Raw genomic sequence first — 27562 nt, forward strand, 5'->3', positions numbered from 1 at the left:
TAAACACGCATAACTGCACACCCGAGTATCTTCCGCTGCAGGGCAGAGCCTCGCTCGGGAGAAACCTGGACTCCCACCCCCAGGACTCCACCAAGCTCAACTCACATCCTGTGCCCTGCGCAGCTGCAAGGCAGGCAAAGGGGCAGCGCCCCCACGTGGAGCCCAGGTGAGCAGAGCCCCCCAGGAGCTTCCTGAACCACAGAGGTCCCATTCGCCCTGGTTCCCTGGCCCATCTCAGTGGGCCCTCGGGTTACATAAGCTGGGTCCTGCCACCACCAGTGGTGGCTCTAAGGTTACACGGCTGGACAGGGGCCAGGCGGGCTTACTGTTTGTTTCCATCCTCTGTAAGGGAGGCTCTTCCAAGGAGACTTTCCTCACACTAGAGCCTCTGAGGGAAGAGGGAGCACAGACCCCACGCATCCCTTCCCAGCCAGAGTGCCAGCTCTTCACTCCTGTAACAGCCCCTCCCACCACCACCCACAGGCTCCTCCCTCAAGGTTTCTGCTAAAATGAGGACCCAAGGAGCAGAGCCTGCCTGATCCCGGAGGTGATCAGAGCTGGTGCTGTCAGCAGTCAGCCTCCCTTGCTCCTGCCTCTGCTTCACACAGCATCTCCAGGACTCAGATCCCTGAGAAGGGACAACGAGAAGGCTACTCTCTGGGCAAGGCCTTAGCTCCCAGAGGGCAGTGTCCCACCCAAGTCAGCCAGAGTCCGGGTGAGCCAGAGCCATACTCCAGAGCAGGCAGCCTAGAGCACCATCAGCAATGGCTTTTAGCATTGTGCATCCCTGTTGGCATTGAGTGTCTTGGGTACAACAGTGGCATGTGTTCAAGACAGTGCACAGAGTGACAAAGACAGCAAGGACCTTGCACGCCATATCTCGGGACACCCGGGCCAGAGACAAGGGGGCACAGAGGACTGGAGAAGACCCACCCCTGGTTGCTCCTTCTCTTTAGCAGCTAAATGCCCTCTTTGGGCCCTGCCGGCAATGCTCAACAGACAGCCAACACAGAGTGTTCTGGTGGAATCACTTCTGAGGACCCAAGGGGTAGCTTCTGGCATCCCCCAGGATATGAGCAATATGTGTGTGGGAACATGCCACAGCCAGCTGTTCTGGTCACAGTACCAGGATGCTTGGGGATTGATCTAGAGACTGGAGACATCCAGAACCCTAGAGTTTCTGCCTGAATTCCTGCTACTGAGAAAGATGGAGAGACCTCGCAAAAATCACCGGAGAGCACAAGGAGGTGGACCATGGGCTCCGGTGGGTGAAGGACAGAGATGCAGGTGTCAGGGATAGAGGCAGGAGGGCCACTCTGCACAGACATGGTGTCTAGGGTCTCTATTGCTGTGAAGAGATATCATGACCAAGGCAACTCTTAACGAGGAAAACACTTAATTGGAGCTGGCTTACAATTTCAGAGGTGCAGTCCATTATCATCATAGCAGGAAGCACGGCAGCATCCAGGCAGCCATGGTGCAGGAGGAGCTCAGAGTTCTGCATCTAGATCTGCAGGCAGCAGGAAGTGGGGGAGATGACAGAAAGAGAGGAGAGAGGGGAGAGAAAGGAGAGATGGGGGGGAGGACAGGAAGAGAGGGGGAGGGGAGAGACAGACAGACAGAAACAGAGACAGACAGACACTAGGTCTGTCTTGAACATTTGAAACTTTAAAGCCCATCCCCTAGAGACACTTCCTCCAACAAGGCCACACCCTCTCCTAATAGTTCCAGTCCCTGTTGGGTTTTGGGGGCCATTTTCATTCAGGCCAGCACAGACCCACAGGTGGAAGGGATGCCCACAGAAGTAAGGGGAAAAGTGTCTGCCACTTGGCTGATGCTGAGCAAGGACATACGAAAGTCAGCACCAGATTGTGGTGAGAGGCTCAAGCTCCTCCAGAAAAGCTCTCTTCAACCCTGACAGGGCCAAGTGCTAAAAATGCCTCTGGGACCAGCACTGAGTCTCCACCCAATCAAAACTCTCATCAAGACTACATTACCATCCCGAATATTAATGCTTAGTAGAGCTTTGTGAGCCAACATACTGTGAATGCATTATGTCTGGCCAGGAGAACCTCCCCCCTCCAACTTCCAAAGCAGGAAAGTGGAAGAGAGCAAATTCCCAGGAGACCAGCCTTTCCTATGGGGTGTGTGTGTGTGTGTGTGTGTGTGTGTGTGTGTGTGTGTGTGTGTGTGTAGCTGAATGAGTTTATGTAAACCGCATGTGTATAGGTCCCTGGAGGCACTGCTCCCTGCAAATAGAGTTACAGACAGTAGTGGGCTGCTGTGGGTGCTGGGACTGAACTCAGGTCCTCCGCTCTTAACTTCTGAGTCAACTGTATATATAGCCCCCAGTCCTGAACTTTTTAATTTTAAAAGTTTGTATTCTGTGTTTTTATTTGATTTTGAATTCTCCAATCTATCATGAATATTGGGAAGAAGAGGTAAGAATAGCAATGCCCCAGAAATGGCTGTAACCAGGAAAAGACGGGGTGTCCATGGGCCCAAGGCAGAGCCTTATGTCCACTGATCTCAGCAAATGAGGCCCACTGTAGTGACTTGAATAAAAATGGCCCCCATAAGCTCATATATTTGAATACTTGACCCTCAGTTGGAAAAATGTCTGGGAAGGATTTGAAGGTGTGTCCTTGTTGGAGGAAGCATGCTATTGAGGGTGGGCCCACTCCATTGCCAGTCTCTGTCTTTCTGTCTGCCTGTCTGTCTTTCTGTCCGTCCCAACACCCCACCTCCTGGTTGTGGATCAAGATGTAAGCACCCAGCTGTCACCTTGGTTCCACCACCACGGACCACAAGCTCCAAATTAAATGCTTTCTTTTATAAGTTGCCTTTGCCAAAAGTGTTTTATCACAGCAATAGCAAAAAGTAACCGCAGCACGCACGCAAAGCACCTCTTCCTTAAATGGCATCTCTTACCCAATCTCTGCTCAGGTAAAGCTCACTGGCGGTAACCTGCGTGCTGTGAAGATGAGGCTGGGAGTGGTGGTGCACATTTTTAATCTCACACCCTGGAAGCAGAAGCAGGGCGATTCCTGTGAGTTCAAGACCAGCCTGGTCTGGATAGGACATCCTAGCAGACAGGGTTACATGGCGAGACCCTGTTTCACAACAGAACAGCAAAAACGAGAGTGAACCATGGGAGCAGCCCTTCCCCAGCACATCCCGTATGCCGCTCAGCCTCTGCCTCCTCCCCACCGGTCTACTTTCTCCCCTCAGCCCTGGCCCTTCAACCTTAGGTCTCTGCATTCTCTTGTGACTGCACATTTTCCAGAAGCGTTCCTAACTCTGGACCCGGGATAGCGGTTTCCAAATGTTCCCTTTTATAAATAACGCTGGAATGGAATTCTTGCAGAGGAATCTTTACCTGCAGATTTAATTGTTTCCCCAGGATAAATCCCTAGAAATGGAATCAGTGGGGTAAAGGGAGGACTTCCTTTAAAGGTTTTGGGACAGACTGCCAAACTGCTTGGCCGGAGGCTTGCATGCTCCACTCCGAGTTCCAGGACTGTTCCTGTCACAACACCTCCACCTGCCTGCAGTACCATCGTCCACACAAACAAGTAAAAATGACCCAAAATTTGCTAGTTTGACAAAAAAAAATCTTGTATCTGATTTTGCATGTACTAAGATTGTCTCTCTCACAAGTCACCATTTCTCCAGTTGCCAACTAATCCCTACCCTCTACCCTATTCTTAGTTGGAAGTTCCTTCGAAGTAACGGGAATTCAGCTGGCTGTGGTGGCCCACGCCTGTAACTTCAGCACTTACAAGGCTGAGACAAGAGGGTTGTGAGTTCAAAGCCAGTCTGGGGTAGACAGCAAGACCCTGCCTCCAACAACAACAACAACAACAACAACAACAACAACAACACCGGCCTTGAACAACAACAACAAACCCAGCATATTGGTTTTTCTATTCATCTTACACATTGTGAGCATTTTTCCTGTTTTACCCTCTGACTGGTGATTTCCTATATACTTACACTTTTTTCCTTTTCCTTTTCTACGCATACTGAAGTTTACACATGCATGCAATCTTCAAATAAAACTTCTGCAGCCGGAGGCCTCGGTCTCTCGTACAGGAAGATATTTCCCATCTCACGAGAGCTTACTTACCTACATTTTCTTTTAGCACTTTAGTGTTTTTATTCTCACACTTAAGTTTTAATCCATATGGGATAAAGTTCTGTCTCCATGTAAGCAAAGTTTTAAAAAAAAACAAACCAAAAACAAAAACAAAAAAAGGCTGTGTCCCAAGTAGGGAAAGGCCTGGGATTAAATTTTACACTTGATCTTAGCCAGAAGGCCGAGAAGCGATCTGGGATTAAATTTTAATTATAGTTATTGTTAAACATCAACTAGATATGGTAAACTACAATTTCCAGAGCTTCTAGTATTTTCCACAAGAACTACTTTCACCCCGATGTCAAAAATGTTCAAATTAATTTATGGTGTTTTCGACATCCAGTCACCTCCCTAGGTTCTGGCTGGAGATTAGATTAAGACTACAAGTTAATTTGGGGAAACCTGAAACACTGATGTATTATTGATCCCTCCCGTGGTGGACGTCTAGACGTCTCTGTGCTCACACGGCTGGTTTGTGCTCTGGTCTATCTGTACCACGGCCTTCACAGCGGTTCCGATTTCTGATATGCCCCATTCCTGGAGGTTCCAGCTCTGATCCAACCATGCATAGAAATGTTCTGCTGGCTTACCCCCTGAGCAGTCCCTGGCTCACCTCCTGAGCAGTCCCTGGTTCACCTCCTGGGCAGTCCCTGGCTCACCTCCTGAGCAGTCCCTGGCTCACCTCCTGGGTAGTTCCTAGGTCCAGGACTGGGTCAGGCAATTCTGCGACTCCCACCAACCAGTCCCACTGGTCCCAAAGCCTTGGCTGGGTGGGCTGCCTCCCAGGCCCTTTCCCAGTTTGGCGCAGCCTGGCGTTTTCCTTAGAGACAGAGCCTTGTCCAGTCTGGTTGAAAGTTTACAAAGCATCTGTCTTAGGCTCCTCAGGCAAGGACGCAGTCACTGACCACCATTCCCCACACAGCATGCTGTTAGCTCTGTACATGATCTACCCCAGTTCCTCCAGGCAGAACCCTGGTCTGCACCCAGTCTTCCCAACCACAAATGTTCCCTGTGCTCCCTTACTTGGACATGGCTCCCCTTTCCCCACCCGAGTCCATGAGTCCCTGGGCTTACACCTTGTGGATCGTGTATGAGAGTGTCCCCGTGCAGTGCCATCATGGAGGTGCCACCTCCCTGGAATCTCAGCACTGTGTCATGGCTACAGTGTGCAGGAAAACTGATCAGGGCAGCAGCAACGTGCACCAGGGTGTGAGGAGCAGCTCCCCCAGCTCCCCCTGTGAGTCAAAGGAAGGAGACCCAATAGATGGTCACTGAGGCCTAGGGAAAACCTATGCTTCTGCCCAGTGATCCAATGGGAGTGTCTGCCAAGCAGGCCCATGACATTCCTCAGATCTCTTGACAAGGTCTCAGGCTCTTACCTCCCAAGGGAAGGTTGTATCCTGTACTTGGAAGTCAAGCAAGGCTACCTGACCATGGCCCAGACTTGCCTGGGTTAAGGTTGTAACTCTCACTCCAGCAGATTTGCCTGCAAAGCTTGTTAGACGCAGATAGTCCCGCCCAGATCTCCTGAGTCAGTCAGCAGAGTGAAGCCTGGGCAGCTACAGGATTGCTAACACAGGCCTAACAAGCAAAGGGAAAGTCACCTCCTCAGCACTGAGACTGTCCTGACAAGTGTCAGCCGACTCCTTTCTGCAGACTGTTTGAATGACTGCCACACTGACAGATGAGACAGCAGGGAAATCTCATGCCCAAGGGACCAAGCAGGGAAGACTTCAAACAGTCCATGGTATTTCAGAATCCATCCCTTTCTGGCCTAACCATGACTCTAAGAGTCCTGTGATTCCCAAGCTTCTATTTCTCAGAGATGTCTAAGGTAGTCCCAAGCCTGCAAAAACAAGAAACCTCTTCACTGACAAAATGGCTCTGGTGTGTGTGGGGTGGTTCTCCACTCAGATAGCATGCTGTTCTTCCTGTCCCATCTGGTGCCACATCTACCAGTGTGGCAACTGAACCCAGTACTGGGTCATTACCTATCTTTGTGATTCTGGGTCACAAGGACCCCCTATCACATCCCTGCCTACGCTGACATTATGGCTTTCTCAGACCCATATATTTCTGTCTTCAAGACCCCCTTCCTCCATTAGAATAACAACAACAGACTAAGGCTTATTTTTACCATCGTGTCATTATAAAAATGAATATATTAACATTGTATAGCAAAATATTTTAACACAATGGTCATATTTTCCTCCTGATTTGAAAAATATCAGAAATTAAAACCCTTTGGTGGGCCCCTAAACTATGGTGACCCTTTGACACTGTGCCTCGGGGCCTTATCCATAGCTAATCCTTCCTAGCCATGAGCCCCCAACCCTCCACAGGGTCCTATGGACATCCCAAGTAGAAGGCCCAGCTGAGGCATGGACTATGCCTACATTCTGGATGCCATACATCCCTCAGAGCCCCCACATTCTCTCCTGACGCCTCACTGCACATAAGTGACAGATCCCCTGAAGCCCTCCAGGATCCTCAATGGCCGTGGACTGAAGGAATCCTGCACAGAGCAGAGAAGTCACTTTTTTTCCCATTGGGCCACCATGCATCATCAGCTGAGATTTGCTTAGAGGAATTTGTATGGATCAGGTTTCCTTACTATGACGAATACTTAGCATAAGTCAATTCAAAAGGAGCAAAGGTTTAAACTCACACAAAACCATGATGGCTGATCCTGGTGCTCTGAACCACAGTGGTACTGTGCTCTCTGGAGCAATGTATGACAAAGGAGTCGGTTTACCTCATTGTGTGGCAGAGGAAGGAACCAGCATCTGACAGCCCCTTCAAGGTCACACCTCACTTCTATTGATGAAATGGCCCCTCACTCAGCCACACCTCTGAAAGATCCCACAACCTCTCAGTATCCAAACTAAGGAAACTTCTTCCTACCTTTCTGGTGAGTATGCAGTTCATATTTAAATTTTTCTTGACAGACAGTTGTGTTTCAAATCTCAGTATAGGGTCACGTTCACTGAGAGACGGGGATACTGAGGAACAAGACACACCTATAAGAGACCCAGAACTTCATAAAAGGATTGGGGCGGGGAGAGGCTTGGGATACCTCTCTGTCCCTGAGTGGACAATGCAGACAGCCTGGCAGGTTCTATAGTTGATGCTCCATGTGGCTATGACATGCATGCAACATACATACATACATGCATACAAACCAGGATAGCTAAAACAAGCCTGAACAATAAAAGCACTTCTGGAGGAATCATCACCTCTGATGTAAAGCTGAACACAGAGCAATAGTGATAAACACCACATGGTATTGGTACAAAGACAGGCAGATAGATGAATGGAATAGAATCAAAGACCCAGAAATAAACCCATATACCTATGTGGTCACTTGATTTTTGATAAAGAAGCCAAAACTATACAATGGAAAAATGAAAGCTTCTTCAACAAATAGTGCTGGACAAACTGGATGTCTGCATGTAGAAGAATGGAAATAGATCCATACTTATCACCCTGCACGAAACTCAAGTCCAAGAGGATCAAGGACCTCAACATAAAACCAGTCACAAAGAGAAAGTGGGAAGTACTCTTGAATACATTGGTATGGGAGACAAGTTTTTGAACAGAACACTAAAGGCTTAGGTTCTAAGACCAACAATTGATAAATGGAACCTCACGAAAATGCAAAGCTTCTGTAAGGCAAAGGACAGTTGTCAATGCCTTACGGGACATATTAATGCCTGAAAGCTAAAAATAAATGGAATCCAGAATTAAACAGAACAGAGCAATGGCTACTCAATGGGATTTAGCTTTTCTCTTAGCTTCACTGTATCTTTTAAATTTGAGTTTTTTGGGACAGTATTCTGTTCAGTCACATAGGAGACATATATGAATACATAATACATAATATAATAATAAATATATAAAATATGTCTCTCTTAAAGAATATTAGGGATCGGGAAGCTATACTTCATCTTTCAGTTGGGGTAAAGTTTCCAAATTTGGATGTAGCCTAACTACAGCACCTCCTGGTGGAAACTCCTGAAATTACAGGCAAAATTCCCAGGAGGAAAAAATGAACTACAGAAGACAGCCTGCCCCTATCAGCTTCTCTGGAAGCCTACAAATACGAAATCTCCAAACATAAACTTTAGTTACCAGTATCTGAACTTCTTATATGCCATAAGGGAAAAATTATGCCATGCATACACACAAGCGACTTTCCAAATATGTAGGGATGTTGAAAGAATTAATAAAATACAGTGTCACCTAAGCGACCCTCAATATTTAGCAGCATTTTTTTTTCCGGGGCTGGGGATCGAACCCAGGACCTTGCGCTTCCTAGGCAAGCGCTCTACCACTGAGCCAAATCCCCAACCCCAGCAGCATTTTTTTAATGATGCCTTTACTAATGATGGATTGTGAAAATATAGTCACTGTCGTGTAAAGGTTTTCCAAATCGTTTAATGTCACATGCATAGAAACCTGGGGGAGAGTTGTAAGAGAGAGAGATGGCTGAGAGGATAAACAGCTATGCAAGACTGGAGACCAGAGTTCAGAACCTTAGTAGAAGCTGAGCAGACCCTGTAGCTGTCTCTGGTCTCAGCACTCAGGAGACTGGCCAGGCTGGCTAGCTAGAATAGTTGGAACTGGTTAGCTTAGGTTCAGTCAGAGACCTCAGAGTAATAGAGGAAGCCATTCAATGCTCAATGCTAACCTTAGGCCTCTATATGTAGGGACACAAGTACACCCACAAGCGTGCACACACGCACACACACACACACACACACACACACACACAGAGAGAGAGAGAAAGAGAGACAGAGACAGAGACAGAAACAGAGACACAGAGAGAAACCAAACACTATGGTATATTGCGTACTGATCCTTTGATGTTTTCTTTTTAGATCCTTTGATATTGTTCTCCATATGTTAAAGACTTGATCCCCAGAGAATAGGTGGTGGCACTGGAAGGCAGTGGAACATTTAAGAGGTGACACCCAGTGGGAGGTCTTCAGTTTTCTAGCCATGATGTGGTCAGGTTGGTCCAGCCACCTGCTCCTTGCCATCACTGCACCACAGACCTTACGGCAATGAACACACCACCTTCAAAGTTGTGGACGGAAACAAACCTCTCTACAAACTGGTTACCTTGGGCACTTCTTGAAGCAACATAGAGCTAGAACAGCTGGGAAAGAATCCAGGACGAACTTGAATCCAGTGGACAATCAGCAGCTGGAACTGCCGACTCTGTACTCAAGTCTGGAGGGAAGGATTTCTGTGATACCCACCTGCAGCTCCCGTGTAAATTTACCCAGGGAGAAGCCAGAACGGATGATGCTGGCAAACACCTTCTCTTTCAAGTCACTGAGCAAAGTGAGCAGTTCACTGGGGATAGCCCAAGGAGTCAGATGACTCAGGATGCAGCCACCCACAGCCATGCCACCTCACCCAGTGCCAACCCAGGATCCAAAGACAACTCAGGGCCACAGTCACCAGATCTGAACTGTAGCCCACTCCCTCAGGCACACCTGGGTCTTCTGGGATTCAGACAGGGCAGCCATGTTTGCCTCACATCTGAAGTTTCTTCACCTTGAACCAAAGATCACCATTTCCATTTTAGAGGCTTACTTTTATTTTATGTGTATATGGGTGCTTCGCCTGCATGTCTGTCTGTGCACTGTATACATGCCTGCATCTGTGGACGACCAGATGTCCGGGTGTTAGGTTCCCTGGAACTGGAGTTACAGGGAGCCGGGAGCTGCTACGTGGGTGGTGAAATTAAACCCAGCTTCTCCAGAAAGGGCAGCCAGGGTTCTTAACCTCTGAGCCATTTCTCTGGCCCCTACCATTTCAATTTTTAATTAGAGGGATAGGACGGCAGCTCTAACTATTCCCTAAGTACCCGACCCATGGAGCAGGGCGCTCGCTCACTTATCAGCAAAGGAGGACGCAGCAGTGCCCATCAGCCACTCTCGGGCTGCGAAGGCTTGGGTGTGGTCCCTCAAAGCATCATCTGAGAATCCTGCTCCTCCGTGCAGTGATACGGAGGTAGAGGGACCTTTAAGGAGTGGAGTCTTCTAGAAATTGATTAGGTCTTTAGAATGGCACCTTAGGAAGGTACTTCTCAGGGGATCCTAATTCATTCCCATTAGGGTTGATTATCAAACAAACAAACAAACAACCAAAGTCAGCAACCCTGGCTCCCGAATCTCTCTCCCTTCCTGTCCTACCATATAATTTCTTCCTCTGCTGACAATTTTTGTCCGACTCTTAAAACCCCAGAATGATAAGCTAAATGAATCTCCCTTCTTTATAAAGCACCTGGCCTTATTTTTGTTCTACCTGCAGAAAATGGGCTTGCCCTGGCTTTGGCATAGGGTTCCCACTACCCCGGCACCAATGCTCCCACTGAATCCACACAACATCCCTGAGTCTATACTAATCTCTCCCCAGCTTTCAGGCAGAGGACAGAGGCAAGGAGACCCCACACACACATCTAGAGAAAGGAAGAGCCAGGTTTTGCACTTGGAGCCCTACTTTAGGATGGGATGGAAACTGTCGTGTACCCTTCATCCTACTGCAGAGGGCCCTGCCTGCCACCCTAGGCACAGCCTGTCTCCCACTCTATCCTCACCAAGTACCAACTATCCAAAACTCCTAACCCTGACAGCAATGTCCCCTCACTGACATTGTCACTCTAACAGCAATGTCCCCTCACTGACACCTGTCACCCCAACAGCAATGTCTCCTTGCTGACACTTGTCACCCCCCTGCTAATTCCACACAGAGACCTCTACTTCTCCCCAGAGCTCCAAGTTTCACGGCTCCCACAGTGTGAGGAAGATGGTGAGGTCTAAGCTTCACCAAACAGCACCTGGCTAAAGTGTGGACGGGGCCCAGTCAGCCCTCACCAGTGAGCTTTTTTGTGTTGCCCTTCTGCTCAGGGTGGGCAGGGAGAGGTAGGAGGTTATCTACCATGATTGCAGTCTGGGGCTTTGGTACAGAATGAACTACAGAGAAGTGCTCTGGTAGAGCCTGGAGTCTAAGGAGCCCTTCTCAAAGCCCAGCTCCAGCAGTGTATGCACCCCAGCAAGCCACTGCTTTCACTGATGGAGCACCTGGGAGCTCACTAGGACATTCTCCAGCTGGGGATTTCCAAGTTCAAAAGTCAAGACAAAACAAGAAGATGGAGGTTGGAAAGATGGCTCGGCGGTAAAGAGCACTTGCGAGGGCTGGAGTTTGGTTCCCAGGACTTACGCCAGGTGGTCCAACCTGCCTGAAACTTCAGCTTCAAGGGCATTGGGCACCCTCTTCTGGTCTCTTCATGTATCTGCACTCACATGGTGTATACACACACACACACACACACACACACACACACACACAATCAATCAATCATTCAATCAATTTTAAGAGGAAAATAAACTAAAAGCAAAGAGACAAGGTGAGGAAGAAAGGACCCGCTCTTCTACATCATGACAAAGTGGATGAGTCCTGTGTCTGTGCTTCAGTTTGCTTCTCTGCAAAACAGGGACAAATGCGGCCAAGGAGACAGCCGCCGGACGCCCTGTCTGCCGCAGCAGTGATAAGATGGACACCACAGGGCATGTGATAAGCGAGAGGGCAGAAAAGCCACACTGGGAACCAGGCAGTGTGCCATCCGCTGGCTCCTAAGCCACACACGGTCAAGATCCTCCCTTCTCTGAGCCTCAGTATCCCTTCTAAACTCACAGGGCGACGCTAAGGATCAGATCAGATGGCCGAGGTGAAATGATCTGAAAAGGTGATGAGCTGTGCTCCGGTTTTTAATTATTTGAAAGCACGAGGCAGTGAGGGTTCATACGGGGCATTTAATGAATATCTAGTGTTCACTCCTTTCCCTCTCTCCACTCTCTCTCCATCCCCCCAACACACACACACACACACACACACACACACACACACACACACACCCCTCCACATAGTAAGAATTGAGAGGAAAACCGCTGCTGGTGGGAAGGTAATTAGCATAGTTAGCTTCATACAACACAATCAGTACATACCCCCAGATTAAGGAGAAATGACTGCTATATAGAAATCAAATACGACTTGAAATCTATAAAGAGAAGGTGCCATAGAAACCTGGGCCGAGAGCTTGGATGTGGGAGAGCGAGAGAGCGTGGAGAGAAGAGAGGGAGGAAACAGAGGGAGGCAGGGGGTGTGGGGGGAGAGAGAAAAGGAAGGAGGTGGGCAGAGGAAAGGCAAACCATTTGCTGAATGTTAAACCGCTCACTGCTAGATTCCCTATTGTCAAAAACTACAGGTTTCCTGGACAGACCTAGCAAAACCATGACCTGCTGGGCCAGCCCAGGGCTTATCCCCAGAGCATGGAATGGGCTCCTCCTTCCAGCCCCCCTCTACCATTGAGAGGGAGCACCAGGTCACTTAAACAGATTAACCATCCAGAACGATGTTTGCTGTTGGGGGTCGCAGGGCCCCACAGTCAGGTCTGCGGCTGTCTACCTCCATCCACTGTCTCTCACATTCCCCAGCCTCGGCCTCTGCGGTGCTGTGAGCTGCTAAAAACATGGTCTCTCCTGAGCCCCCCTTCTCAACATGCTTATGGTCTCTTATCAACAGAAAATAACCCACCGCACTCCCCATTGAAGGGGTTCCTGAGAACCACACAGCTACCCAAACTCAGAACGATTGCATACAGAAGCCCGTGTGAGCAGGGAAAGAGGAAAATAAGCTGACTGCTGATTAATTATGACTCATGAAAAAAAGCGGTTATTTACACAGCACCAAATGCAGTGCTGCTTCCTGCCTACGCGTGGCCACGGGGCTCCTCAGTACTCACCCAGCACTGAGAAAGTGCAAGAGCATTTGCCTCACATCTCATGTGCCCTCTCCCTGGAGGCAGGGCTCCTGGGGGCCTGATTCCCCAACTCTTGGCTTGCAGGCTCCCCACACCAGTTGAAAGAGTTCTTCGAGTGTCTTCCCCTTGTTCTCCACCTGTTTTGATGCCCAGGCTGAAATCTGACTTCTCTAAGAGAACAGAGCTGGGACTTGAGGGTCTCTGCCGAGAGGCACCTGCATGGACTCTGGCAGAGGTCCTAGACCCTCAGGCCATTTGTGTCTCCATGGGGATGGGACCCTCCACCAAGGTAGCTAGATGGCTAAAGGCATGTGGCATGAAACCACCATAACTTCCTGCAGGACCAGAGCCGCACGGCTGCTGACGTTCCACCCGGATGTCTGGCCAAGGACCAGGCGTCTTCCAATCTGTCAGCCCCGTGCTTCCTGCCTTCAGCCTTCTTCTGCTTAGACTAATTAAGACTGAATCCCAAATAACACAGATGCTGCCGACCAAGACACACAAAATCTTAGCACCAATTCATATCACGGCAAAGAAACCTGGGGTGAGAAGAAATTACTTCAGGCGGGACACATCGGAGGAGGAGCCTTGTACATACACAGGAATCCTGCCTCGGGGTTAGGCACTTAGAAGTAACCAGGACATTGTGAAGAAGCAAAACGTGGACAACGGTGTTCACAGTTATACTGATGCTAAACGGAGAAGGGTTGGAAATGACCTAAGTAATGCTCTATCCAAGATGAGGCTTAGATGAGAAGATAAAGACTTATCCCCAGAATGCAACTTCTCCCAGCCATGAAAGCGGTTCAAAAAACAAAGGTCTAATAATCCAGTGGAATGTGGAAAAGAAACCCCACACACCTATTACTTTTGGAAACTCGGTCCACAGAGCAACAGGTGCATTGCCTCTGCTTCATAAACAGGCTCATGCCACAGGATCTGCAAAAGGCTGGGTTCCAGGAACCGGACCAAGACAACCCAAATCTGCAGATGCTCAAATCTCTTTGTTGTTTCTCGTGTAAAATTTCTCCCACAAGTTCATTTGCGTGTCCACTTGGTCCCTAGCTGATGGCACTGTTTGGGCTGGTTGTGTGGGCTTTGGGACATGGGATCTAGCTGAAGAGGTTTGCTAGAGGGTGGGTTTTGCCCAGGGGTGCGGGGGTTTACAATGGGGCTCTGTTTCCAGCACGATCTCTCTCAGATGCTCCCTCAATCATCTCACCAGCAAAGTCACCACAAATTCTATCATGCCTTCTTTGCTACAATGAACTGTCCCTTCAAACATTGAGTCCTTCTTCTTTTAAGTTGCTTTCTCGCCAATCATTCGATCATAGCAATGATAGAAACCACTACACCCTTACGGAAAATGTCAGGGCTGGAAAGATTGCTCATTGGTTAGTGCTTGCTGGATCTGAGTTTGATTCCCAGCCCCCCACACCAGGTGGCTCCTAATCACAACTCCAGCTCCAGGGTATCTGGTACCCTCTTCTGTCCTCCGAGGGCACCCACACACGTGTGCCATACATCCACACAGACGTACATATACATAGACAAAAAATAATTCTTTTAAAATGGTATAGTATTTGCATAGAAACTACATGTAGCCTCCCACATACTTCAAATCATTTCTGGATTATTTATAATGACTGACACAATGCAAATGCTATGCAAATAGCTGATAAGCACCATTGTTTAGAGAACAGAGACAAGGGCAGGGGTGGGGTGGGAGGAAGTCTATGTGTATTCAGTTTAATGCTTTCAAATGTTTTCAATTTGCGGTTGGTTGGATTCATGGATGCAGAACCCACAGCTACCAAGGGTGACTGCGTATTCTTACGCAATGCATTCTTGGGTCTTCAGTACAGCACAGACAAGTGTTTGCAAGGATGTCTCCCAAATGATACAAGTGATATGGAGAGGTCTGCTCCTTTTCTGCTTGCCTGATGGTAGAGACCACTGAGTCTGCCAGCATCTGGCCTGATACCACACAAGAGAACAGTGGAGGAGGCAGTGAGCCAAAGCACAGGTCTGGACAAAACCCGGCCTATCTAACAGGCCTGATCAATGCAGCTCGTTCCTCCCTGTCCTTCCTTGTTTGCTCAGCCAGATCCTCCGTCACCTACAGCCTCCTGGTGTCTCTCTGTTCTAGAATGTAGTACCAGACAAGACTCATCTACCACAACACCTCGGCCCAAAGACGTGTCTTTTCTCATGAAGAGTATGAAGAAAACATTGAGAACATGGGCCAGGCCTTGGAAAAGGGCAACTGACTCCTCTGAATGCCTGTGCGTGTATCCTGAGATCTCATCTGCAACCTAAGAGTGTGTGGAAAGCATACAGACACCAAGGATACAAAGAGATACAAAGAGATACAAAGGAGCTCACTTCCAACAAAGATTCTGGCGGCTGCCTAACAATTGTTCAAAACCACATAGATTTGGGGTCCTCTGGAAATGATCCGTTTACTGAGTGAATCACCAGCCCAGGACAAGATAAGGCGGTGTGATTTCAGACTTTTAGTGGGTGAGACTATTCTTCGCTGCCTTACCTCCACTGCCCTTAAGGTATAGCTTCTAAGTCACAAGTTGTGTGCACAGGAAGGGCCAACAAGAGTGTATAGGGTTGGGGGAGGGTTGGAGCATTCAGAGCCCAACAGTTGGAAGTGCAACTGCAACTGCAGAGGGCTCGGTTCCCAAACCCTCACTGGATGGCTCACAGCTGTCCGGAACTCCAGCTCCAGAGGATCTGACACTGTCTTCCGGCTGTCACAGGCACTGCATGCATAAGCACTCGCGCTTAGTGGTGTTTCATAGCAATAGAAACCCTAACTAAGACGTGTATGTATGTATGCATGTGTGCGTGCATATATGTATGGCTGAGATATAAAACAAGGTCATATGAATAGCAGGTACAGACCAGCGGTGACGGTCCAGGATGGCCACTGAGATTCCCATGCAGAGACTCAACCAGAACTCAAGAGATCCTGGTCTCTCTTGGCTTGTGCCCTGGGACAGTGTATGGACCCTTTGCCTGTCCATGTGTCCTTGACCCTGCTGGGTGTAGGCAATGCGCCCGGACACAGAGCCATAACCAGACCAAGGGCAGGGAACTGTTGGGACCGGTTTTCAACAAGACTCCAAGCAGCACCATGTGACAGTGAGCTTCCCCCCATGACCACTTCTCTTTCCAAGGCATCCAAGAGCACGAGTCAGCCCAAGTTCAGCATCTAAACCTAAAATAGATATGACCAAGCTTCACTGCCCAATACAGACCTGCACCCGCTCCCAGAAGGTCCCCGGGCCCCTCATCTCACCTATATTGATAAGAAAATGATTTCGCAAAGACATCCAACCCAGAAAACAAAACTGAGAGACCCAACTTGAGGCCCAGTCTTTTACTGTTTTGCCTTCGCTTTACTGTTTGAGAACATCGAGCTCAGAAGGAAAAGATTGCACATGCATGACCTGAGTCTTGTAAGATATATTTAATGCAAAGAAATACTAAATATAGTTCTGTGTGTTAATTACACAAACAGGAAGATTTGGGAGGCCCAAAAGATGCCTAATATTCATGACATCCTAAATAGACCCAAGGCAGCAGAGCATGTGATAGCATGCCGCTCTAAATCCAGAAAGGACACTCAATATTCCTATGCATAGGACTACTGTCCATAATCCAGTTGCCCACAGATGACACCTGTTCTGGTCCCTTGGTCCCAATACAGAGAACAGGACACTCCCATATCTCCTCAATTGAAAGTATACATCCTTGACTTGGGGCACCTACAATATTAGTACTTCAAGTCTGGTCCCTGGGATCCCTTATTAGCAGGGAAGTACGATGCTGCACAGAGTGGGATATGGAAGGCTTGTAATGTGGCACGCGGGCGCCATGGGCTAACATAATCTACCTCGCCTCTCACTGCATGTTCAAGTCCATCAAGGTCATTGCCCACATAGCACCCCTGCCATCCGCTCTGCTCGGGAACACTCTGTGCTACAGATATGCCCGCTTTTCTTAAATAATACCAGATCCCCAAAGCTGAAGAACCCTTCTATGCTTTATGTTATGTCCCTAGGAAATCTAATTGGGGATTCTAGCAAATGCCCCACACGTTCTTTTTTATTTAAACATTGTGTTTGCTCTGTTAGCATCCGTGTATGTGTGAGCAGGCACATGTGGAGAGCAGAAGACAGCCTGCAGGAGTCGGTTCCCTCCTTCTACCACAGGGGTGCAAGGGATTGAACTCTCAGGCCTGGGGGGGCAGAAGCCTCCACCCACTAAGTCATCTCATAGGCCTACCCTACCTCAGTCTGCTAAGGTCAACACTTGCAAAAACTTAATAAGGCATTCTCTACATCATTCAATATTCGGCATAGTGTGGGTATGCATATGTGTGCACATGTGTCTGTGCTTGTGTGTGTATGTGCATTCGTGCATGTGTGCATGTGTGTGAATGCATGCATGCATGTGCACACGTGTGTGTGTGTGTGTGTGTGTGTGTGTGTGTGTGCGCGCGCATCGCATTCCTATCCCATAGGAGCCTGAGGTCACAGGCTTCTAAGCAGTCATGCAGAAACCAAAGCCCGACCTCCTCACTGGCCTGGACTTCCTGCTTTGAGAAAGCAAAGTCCCTTTGGCATTTCCATGTCCCACAACTGACTGTATCTTTCTGTTTCTTGGAGACTGTGTGTACCACAGCTAATGGGCCTGGGGCCTCCCACAGACAAGAGAATTTGGAAGCAGAACCCACGAGAGGCTTGGGTATGGACTTCGGAGGTAAGGGCAAATATTTCTGGAAGTTCTTCAACTGCATACAATTAAAGATTGGACCCACACACTTCAGTTAGGCAAAGGCCTGGGGAACTGATAGGTTTCCGTGCCTCCCCAGAGGCTCTTTCCTTGTCTCTTTTCACAGAAAACTTCCTCACAAAAACCCCTTGAGATTGCCTCCTCCCAGAGACCTCTTCAGGAATGCTCTCGGACTTCCAAGGTCGGTGGTTGATGCTGACACACAGAGCCTTCATCTCCAGTGCACTACTGAGGCTGCAGGACACAGACGTGGCAGCTCAGGATGGCGAGCTGGAGCACTCTCGCTGGAGCACTCCTAAAGCAATCCGAAGAACCTGGGGATTAGTTCTCCGAATCACAAGTGTGTCCTTGGGGGACCTTTTTACCTGACCCAAACGGTCAAGTTATTTTCTGGATTCGGTGAGCATCACGAACACGATCTGATGAGAAGTCACCGTTTCCTTTCAGCTTAGAGACAGCAAGAAGAGCTCCGTGCGTTGGGTACCCTTGCTGTCCTACGTGCAGGTGACAGTGCCCGCCGGTACCCCGTGTCTCTCGATAGTGAAAGAGATGTGCACAGCAGCCAGACAAACCTCTGGCTGGAGCAGAAGATGCTTTGAGCAGGTCTCACATTCACGTGGCTAAGTCCATTAGAAGGCTCACCTCTTCCCAGAGGCTTCAACACCTAGCATGAACCTAGCATGAACCCAGCACGAACAAAGGCCGGGGCTCACATACACCACACCAGCCCTCCGAAGGGCTCCCCGCTTGCACCCTTGATGACTCTTAACCTCTCAGAACCTTAACAGAGTTTTCCGCCATCCCACCATTGCATCCTAATAAATGCCAAGTGCACTGTGGTTCCTTCTTAAGAGGAAAAAGCCACAGAAACAAGAAGCCGCATTAATTCATGGAAATTAAAAAGTCCAGCATGTAACCCAGGGCAGCCTACCCAAAAACACAGAGACAGGGATGGCGAGGCACTTTCTGGTCTTGTTTTCTCAGTCTTTTCCCTCCATCCCCCGCCCCACGACAGTTTCTCCAGGGACGGTGGAGTGGGGTGACTGCATTTTAAATAAGTTTGAGTGGAATGTTGTTTCCAACCACGTACCGCAAAGCGTGATGATCTAGTCAGGACAACTGCAATATCCAGCACCCCCAGAATCCAATTCTTTCTTTGCATTCACAATACAAAGCATTCACAATATTCTCTTTTTGGGTTTGAAATGTATATAGAAACTTATTTTCTACCTATAGTCACTTTGCTGTGTTGGAACATATTGCCGTCACATAACAAGATAATTTGTGTTTATGTCCCCTTCACAGATCAGTGACAGAGCCTCGCTGTCTCGGCCGAAAGCTCTACTGTAAGCCTGTGTTCAACTACAGAAGAAACCACCTAAGAAACATTCCTGGCCCCAGGTATGGAAAAGCTCTTCTGGTCCTGGGAGGAGAGGGACTGCGAAAGATCTCCTAGCCCCTTTGAAAGGTTGAGGGGGAGGTGGCAAGCACTGGGAACTCTGGTCCAGCTTCCTGTGTGTAATGTTGGGAAAAGGCTGCCCAGAAGTGCAAAATGGTGGCCTGGTGTGGCAGTACCACTCTACTCAGTACCCGGCCGGGTTACCAGCTACCTTATAGAGACCTTAGGGGTAAGGACAGCCAAGCAAAGACCAGCTAAATAGCACTTAGTAGAAACCCTAGCAAGGAGACCAATGTAGCTGAGGAGGAGGGGCTCCCTGAGGAACAGCAAGAAGACCAACACACAAGAGGCAACCTCCCCATGTCCCGATTTCACTGTGGCTTTTCCCTCGTGCCTAGCCACTGCCTCAACAAGAAGGTTCCTAAAGAAGGACTGGAGGAGGAGCGAACTGCTTTAAGCTACACAGAGATTGAAATATCACTTGAATTCGCCCCAAGAAAAACAGACTCCTGAGCTAGAAGTGAGTATTACCAAAAAGGAAGCCGGGGCCATTCTGTCTGGGCCACAGAATTAAATTCGAATCAGAAAGCTGCACCCCTTCACAGTAAACCCACAACAGGAGATGTATCTCTCCTGGTGCAGATGCTTCCGCTGGGTCTCTGTATAACACAAACAATATTTATAAGACTATCTGCCTGGGCTAAGTTCCAGGCAGAAAGCACATAGCCTCAAGCTTGCCAAATCAAATGCACGCCCACTAGGCCATCCCAGAAAACTTAGCCCACAGGAGGGCTAGGCCCTTGTTCATAGTCTCCCACTGTAGTTGAGAATTCTCCCAGAGCTGGCTGCTGTATAGCATTCAGGCTGCTGTAACAAAATACTACAGACTGCATGGCTTATAAACAACAGAGGTTTGTGCTTCACAGTTCTGGGCGTCTAAGATCCAAGCATCTGGTACCTGGTGAGGGCTGTTTCCTGACTCACAGATGCGTTCTCGAGCAGCCAAAGGAGGGAAGAAGCTCTCTGGAATCTCGACTCTAATGAACTTTAATCCAGTGCAGGGGGAACCATCTCATAAAATCCATCACCACAGAGCCTTCAGGACAGGGATCTGGAGGTGGGCACACAGGCAGAATGCTGCCACTTCTCCCCTTCTCCATAAAGAGCAGACAGATTTGAGGCGCGATTTGATAAGGCCCAAAGAACCAGGCTGAGTGCTGATGCTCCTAGCTCGACCACCCTAGCAGACAGCCTACCACGCGCCAAAACTCACACCCTCACCAGCTCCCGCAGCACAGCCACGCAACAGCTATGGATGGATACTCCCCTTATGGGCTATTACACCAATTCTATAAATGGGGAGAGGCTGCTGGAGAAGCTGAAACAAATCTAGAACCACAGCGAGTCCAAGAGAACGCCTCTCAGGTTACAAAAAAAAAAAAAAAAGAAAAAAGAAAAAAGAAAAGAAAGAAAGAAAGAAAAAAGAAAAAAGTCAGCCATGCTACTAGAAATGTTAAATGCAACATTTTGAAGCATTTAAAATAAATATGAAAATCCATGATGTTACAAAATACTTCAATCTTAAGTAAAGGACAGGGTCAGTCTTCCTGATCTCTTGGTCTTGTCTCATGCTCCAATATGGAATTGCACAACACTAGGATCGAGCCTGGAATTCAGCTCAGCTCAACATGGGGCAGACATCTTCAGCCACCCACCCCCCACGGAGCTTTCTCGCCACCATTTTATAATCACAAAGAGCTCTTGAGGTGATCTTGATCCTCAGTCATCTCAGGTGTGGGTCGGCACGACTTAGTTCCCAGGGAACATCAGGGCTGAGATTCTAGTTCGTGGTTGCTATGTATTTAGGTAAATGAAAGGAAGTTCCAGCCTCCACCAAAGGAGGGGCTTACTTTAAAATAGTTCTGGAAGGTGCGAGGTGGGCTCCCAAGAGAGAGGCAAACACAGGTGCCTGTGTCCCGCTTGGATTTTCTGGTTCAGTCCTGACACGGTGCCAACTGGCCACCTGCAGGCAACAAGTCCAGTCACACCGCGGTCTTCCTATTCCCTTGCATTTCAAAAAACAAATGCTTGCTCATTTGGGTAACTACTCCGCCTCTCAGCACATGTACACCTACCTACCTCATACCGAAAACGAAGTCCTGCCGGTTAGTAAATGACTTCTCAACAAATATTTGTTGATTCAAATCCTGATTATGTCTAAGATTAAACTCAGAATCCCCTCTGGTGCCTTGTAACCTAAGCCCCAAGCCTGTTAAATAAACCATGACCCGAAGCATAAGGAAGACAGTCAGTGTGTTCACTGTCTCCCTCGCCGTGGCCCTTGGAGACAGACGCGATTATGCCTCTGGTACTAAGAACTGAAACGCGGGCAGCAAGCCCTGCTCCCCCTCTCCCTCTGTTAGTGTTAAAACTGGTTAAACTGCTCAGGTCTGCCTCCCATTTCAAAGTTAAGTCCAGCAAAGCGCTCAGAGGAAAACTTTAGGCACTTGCGCGTCTGGCTTTTCTTGGCCCCACCGACCATGGTGTCGTGGACGTGGCCCCTACAGGGGTGGCGTGGGTCCCGCGTCCAAAGGGCCAGGGACTACCTGAGCTCTGCTCGCCACCACCTCCCCAGCTCCACGTCCGGACGCGACTTCAGGAACGCGTCAGACTCTTCCCCACAACCTCGCTCCCTCCAACCTCCCTGGGTCTGCGTTCCACGCGTGCTGCGTGCCCACGCCACTTCAGACCGTCCCAGGTACCTGGCACCGGAGCGTGGCCGTGCTTGGCGAGCGTGATGAGAAGGGCTCAGTCCGCGGGGACACGCGTGGGGCTGCTCTGCCGGGGTGCGCGCTGACCCCCAGCTGCAGAGTCGAGAGCCAGCGGCGTCGCGCAGCAGGTGGCGGTAGGGCGCGAGGACCGCAGGGTCTGCGGCCGGGGGATGGACGCGGACGCGACCCTCGGGCGGCCGCGCTGGCCCTGCGCTGGGCGCGCGCTCGCGGCTCCGGCTCGGCTGCGCGCGGCCCGGCGGGGGCGGACGCGGCTGTTCCGCTCTGCTCAGCTCTGCTCCGCGCCGCCCAGGCCCGCGCGCCTCCCCCGCGCCTCTCCCGCCGGGCACGCGGGACCCTGGCCACCCCACGCGGCGGCGCTGCAGAGCTGGGAGCTTGGCTGGCTTCTGACTACGTGAGGTCCGAGGACCCGGGGACCCCGGCCCGGACGAGGACGCCCACGATCGCGGCTCCTGCGCGCCACCTCCCTGCCACCTTGGCCTCGGAGAGTGGGCGCCCGGGTGGCAGGGAGGGACGTGCACATATGGATAAAAGTAAAAGTTGTTTCGTAACCTTATGGGTCCGAGCGTCTGAAGGCTAATGGGGGAAGCTGCCGCCCCTTCTCTAGGTGAATCATTGCTGTGATCCTGGCAAGTGTGGTATAAAAAGCTGAAGGAGACATCTCAGCCTTGTTCCCCACCCCCACTCCCTCATCTAACTGGGGAGCTGCTGGCCCATTTGGAGAAGAAACGCACTGGCCTTGAATACCTACCTGCTTAGCTCATCAGCTAGCTACCTACAGAAAGAGTCCCACTTTGGCCTGCTGACACTGTCATCGGCAGGGATGAAGTACAAGGCATATCAGCTGAGCCCCAGCAGGGCGCCCAAGCCGCAATAGCAGGAGCCCCAGGTGGAAAAGAATCCTCCCATCAGACAGTGGCACTGGAGTGGAGTGGTCCCTGAGTTCTGACTTCCCAGCGATGTTAAGAGGGCCATTGTCAGATCTAGAGGAATCCTTGGGGCTGATTACTCTGGATCGGGGACACTGAGAACCCAAGAAGCACACACTTGCAACTCTATCTTGAAAAGTCTTTCTCCACAGCTGGCTTTAAAATGAGACAAAAACCCCAAACAAAATAGGAAGACCGAGAAAGAACCTGGGGATAGGTCTCATTTGCTCGGACACCTGAAAGGACGTTAGTTGCTTCTTTAACTTTTGGGTGTTATCGATCGCTTTGGTTCAAGCTAGTCACTTAAAAGTCTCCTTTGATAGTTAAATGAAATTAATTCCCTCTAAGAACATAAACAAATCATGAATCAGACTCCAAATTGACAACCACTCGCAATAGGCAGGTGACTCACAGAGGAGCAAATGAATTGGTTAGGTGTGTGTGTTTGCCTTGTTTGAAATCCTCGAGCTAAACTGAACTAGGCAAACCCGTGCCCTCACCTGCCTTGAGCCTGCTGCTGCTTGCTGTTCAGATCCACGTGTATTCTGCATGGCTGTAACCGCTAAATATTTATTGACTCCGTAACTTGCCTTTCTAACCTACGAATTTTGTTTCCAGGCTATCAGAAGCCTCTGGCTTTATTCGTCTGTGCTTGTGGGTGGCTTTTGAAGTTCCAGGAGGGCTTCAGAGGACAAAAAAACCTACAGGATCTCGGTGATTAGCTAAGGCTTAGAACACGGTGTCAACACCCAAAATAGAATGTGGTTGGGAATGTGGTGACTGGGTTGGCAACAGGGAAGCTAAGGAGGAGCTGTGAGGAAGAAGAGCTGCCTACAGGAGACTCCCAGGGACTTCCACCGTCGTGGACATCTCTGGTTCTCAGAGATCCTGTCCACGGGCTCTTCTCATGGTTTCTGTCACCAAGCCTTCAAGCCAGCTGAGCAGAAGCTGTTGTATTCAAGGCTCAAAGGAACTTCAAAGGAAACATAGTTTCTTAAAGCCAGCAGAAACCACCACACAGGGAAAGCATAGGGTCGGGTGTTTTCCAGCCTCTACAAAGTCTCTCCTAGCCATCTCCAAACACCCTCTTCCAAGGGAAGAGACCTTCTGACGAGACTGAGGAGGCGATGCTACTCCTAACTCCATTATCTCTCTCATCTGGGGACACATCATTGTGAAAAGTTAAGATGCTGTTGCAAGCCATGGGCAAGAAGCAGCTCAGTGAAGGCTTGGGTCCTTAGCAGAACCCTGAACAACGATTCACCATTGTCGCCACATTAAGCGTGAGAGACCCCTGTGTCCTCTACAGTCTCAGTAAGTGGCAGAGATGGAGTCTGAATCTACAATCTATGTAGAGCAATCTTACTGTAGAGCAGGGCTGCCTCTCTCAATATAGCCCCCCACCCTGACAAGGAAGGAAAAAAATTTTGAATTCTGAAGAGGAGACAACTTTCCTACACCCAGAGAGAAGCCTCCTTCTGGGTGACAGAAAGCAACGTTGTTAAACGATCTCCCCCCCCCCTTTACATTTTAAAGTATTTCTATTTCCTTTTCTGCTCAATTATTCCTGTGTTGGTTAGTTTCTGGTCAACTTGACACAAGCTAGAGTCATCAGGGAGGAGGAAACCTCTTGAGGGTGTGCTTCTCTGTGAGCGTGCCTGGGGGCATTTTCTTGATTGCTGATTGGTTGATCCCAGTTCACTGTTGTTCAAAAAAGAAAAAAGAAAGAAAGAAAAGAAAAAGCAAGCCAGTAAGCAACATTCCCACGTGGTCTCTGCTTCCGGTTCAGCCTCCCAGTTCCTGTTTGAGGTCCTTCCCTGGCTTCTCTAAATGACTGAGGTGTAGGTCCATCCCACCTCACTATCACCAAGTTGCTTTTGGTCAAACATTTCTGTCACAACAACGAAAACAAACCAATTCCTGGCGCCATCCACACCACCATCACTAAGAGGATTTAGGTAGAAAAGAGTTTCCACTGCCCTGCAGATTCTTTCGGTTAAATGACAGGCGGGGAGAGAGTCAAGCTGAAAGTGGGCTTTCTCACCTAAGCTGGCAATGGGAGCTTGTGCTCTGCAGGAAAGTTCATCCCTAAGCTCTGCTTGTGGGTCGATGGAAGACAGCCACTTTCTTTGATTTCACTTGGATTCAGAAAGCAGGGACCCCACTGACAAGGATGTCTCTGTCTGGGTGGCATTCTGGAGCCAGGAGCCATGTCATTCTCCAGGCAACAGTACTGTGACTCAGGAAAGTGTTGGTGGCCGTGATCTCAGGGAGCTGCCTCCCTGTAGGAGTGTAATGACCGGAGTTTGAATCCCTGATACCTGCATAAATGCTGGTGGAAATCATGGCCTCTCACCTGGAATTCCAGCCCTCAGAAAGCGAAGACTAGGGATCCTCCAAACGCTGCCTGGCTGGGCTGGCCCATATTAGTGTGCTCTGAGCTCAACCGAGAAACTCTGCCTCAATGAATAAGGGAGAGAGCAATCAAGGAAGACTCCCAAAGTCAACTTCAGGCTTCTACATACACACACATGCGTGTGAACTTCCACACATATGTACACCCACACACATGCAAATATACCTATACGCACATAAAAAAGTGGGTGGACCAGCGAGATGGCTCAGTGGGTAAGGGTGCCTGCCACCAAGGCCTACAACCTTGGTTCAATCCCTGACACCCATATTGTAGAGGGAGAGAGCCAACTTCAGCAAATTGTTGTCTGTCCTCCATATACACACCCCTCCATAAATGTGTGGAAATATAATAAAACAACTAAAGAAATAAAAAATTAAGTTTAATTAAGTTGATATTTTTAAAGGGTAGGGTTTGACTCTGTTTTCGGCGTTAGTATGTACCCAAAGTGATCTCGCATAGCAGCTGTCTGAGGAACATCATTGGACAATGAACTTTCACCATGACCGGCTGTGTGACCCACATATCAGGCCATAGCAGCCACTCTTCTGTTTCAGACTCCATTTCCCCAACTGACCTATTCTCAGGCATTACCCAGAGTTTGTTCTGTTACCTTCCCTCTGCCTTAATCCACTCCGCGTGCAGCCACACTGGCCTTGATCCTCATGGCTGTTACTCAAAGCCACCCACCCAGCATCGGCAGTGAGTGCCCAGAGCCCTTGGTCCTCCATACTTTTCTGTTCAAAACCACAGCCTACACCAACTTCCTCTATTCCTACAGCCAGGCCTTGCTGGGATGCCAAGAAAATGCAGAAAGCTGCCCAGGTTAAACACATAAAGAGTTCTCCAGCCTCACCGGACTTTGCTTGAACCGTTTAATTACTTTCTGAACCCCACATGGGCCCTACATAAATGGGAAAGAAGGGGAGGCCACCAGCAGTTCCAACCCCAGAGGTCACTATTATTGCTGGGGTTGTTCGTTTGTTTGTTTGCTTTTGTTCTGTTTCCATTTTTGTTTACCATAAAGAGGGCATACAAATGTCTCCTATGTAGATGAAGTCAAGGCACAAGGAAGGAGATGTACTTCAGAGGGAGAGCACCTACCTAGGACACCCAAAGCCTTGGCCCAATCTCGAAACTCCCTCTACCCCTAATAGTTGAGGCTAAGGCAAATACCTTTATATTCTCTTTAAAGAACTACATGGAAATACAAGTATTCCTGCATGTGGTAATGAAGTCTTCATAAGTATAAATTCTTAATGACTTGCTAAGGTTGTGTGGTGTGGCTATTTCACAATTTAATGTTTAGTATTTTACTACTGCTGTGCTTCCAAGGCATGTGTCGGCTTTCTTTGATGGTATGGAGATGGTCTGCCAGTGCGTATTTTCCTGCATTTCCTTCCTTAAGAGAGCTGCAGAGCGGTGTCTCCGAGAAAATCGGTAAGAGTGAGCCCGAGGCCCTGGCTCCCACGGGTCTGAGACACAGTGGTCACATTTTCATTGTCCCTGGGTGGTTCCCTGCCAGCCACAGCTGCTCTCTGACACTGTGTTCCCATTTCCCACCAGAGTCTCTTGGGAAGAGCTTGTCTGTGGGTTTGTTTCTTCGCAGGAGATTAAACAGTTACAGAAATGTAACGATTCCAGGGTGGGAGGAGTTTTCTGCATCATCTGGGTGGGTCCAACACAATCAGAAAGTTGCTCATAGGAGAAGGGGCAGTGTCTTGAGAGTCAGGGGACTAGAGAACTCCACTGAGCAGGGTGCCTTAGGCTGGTAGAGGGGGCTGTAAGCCCAGGAAAGTGGGAATTTGCTAATGCTAAAAAGGGAAGGATACAGTTTCTCCTGCTTGAGCTTCCAGCAGAATATAAGCCTGATTTGTATCAATTTTATCAATAAAATCCCTTGATTTTTATCCCAGTGAGATTTCTTCTACCAGAACTGTAAAAGGGTTGACTTACTCAAAGCTACCAGTTTGGAGCTGGGGGATAGCTCAGTGGGTAAAGTGCTTGCTTCCCAAGTGAGGGGACCTGACCCTCAGCACCTACAAAGTTGTCAGAGACAGGAGGATTGTTGGCCAAACAGCCTGGCCCAGGGAGCCGAAGAGCGCCAATGAGAGCCACTGCCTCAAAGGAAGAACGTTCTAGAGGAGGGCATTTCCCTCTGATGTCCTCATCTGCATGGGTGCACATGCTTACACCACAGAGTCACACGCATATCAAGCAGAAACGTACGCACACAGGTATACCACACA

At 49.2% G+C, this 27562-nt stretch overlaps 1 pseudogene; it reads right to left on the reverse strand.

The window, feature by feature from the left end:
- Window positions 1-4150: 4150 nt before the first annotated feature.
- Window positions 4151-4331, reverse strand: LOC116899945 (annotated as a pseudogene).
- Between the last annotated feature and the right edge of the window lie 23231 nt (window positions 4332-27562).

Source organism: Rattus rattus, chromosome 4, assembly GCF_011064425.1.
Source record: "Rattus rattus isolate New Zealand chromosome 4, Rrattus_CSIRO_v1, whole genome shotgun sequence".
Taxonomy (NCBI): domain Eukaryota; kingdom Metazoa; phylum Chordata; class Mammalia; order Rodentia; family Muridae; genus Rattus; species Rattus rattus.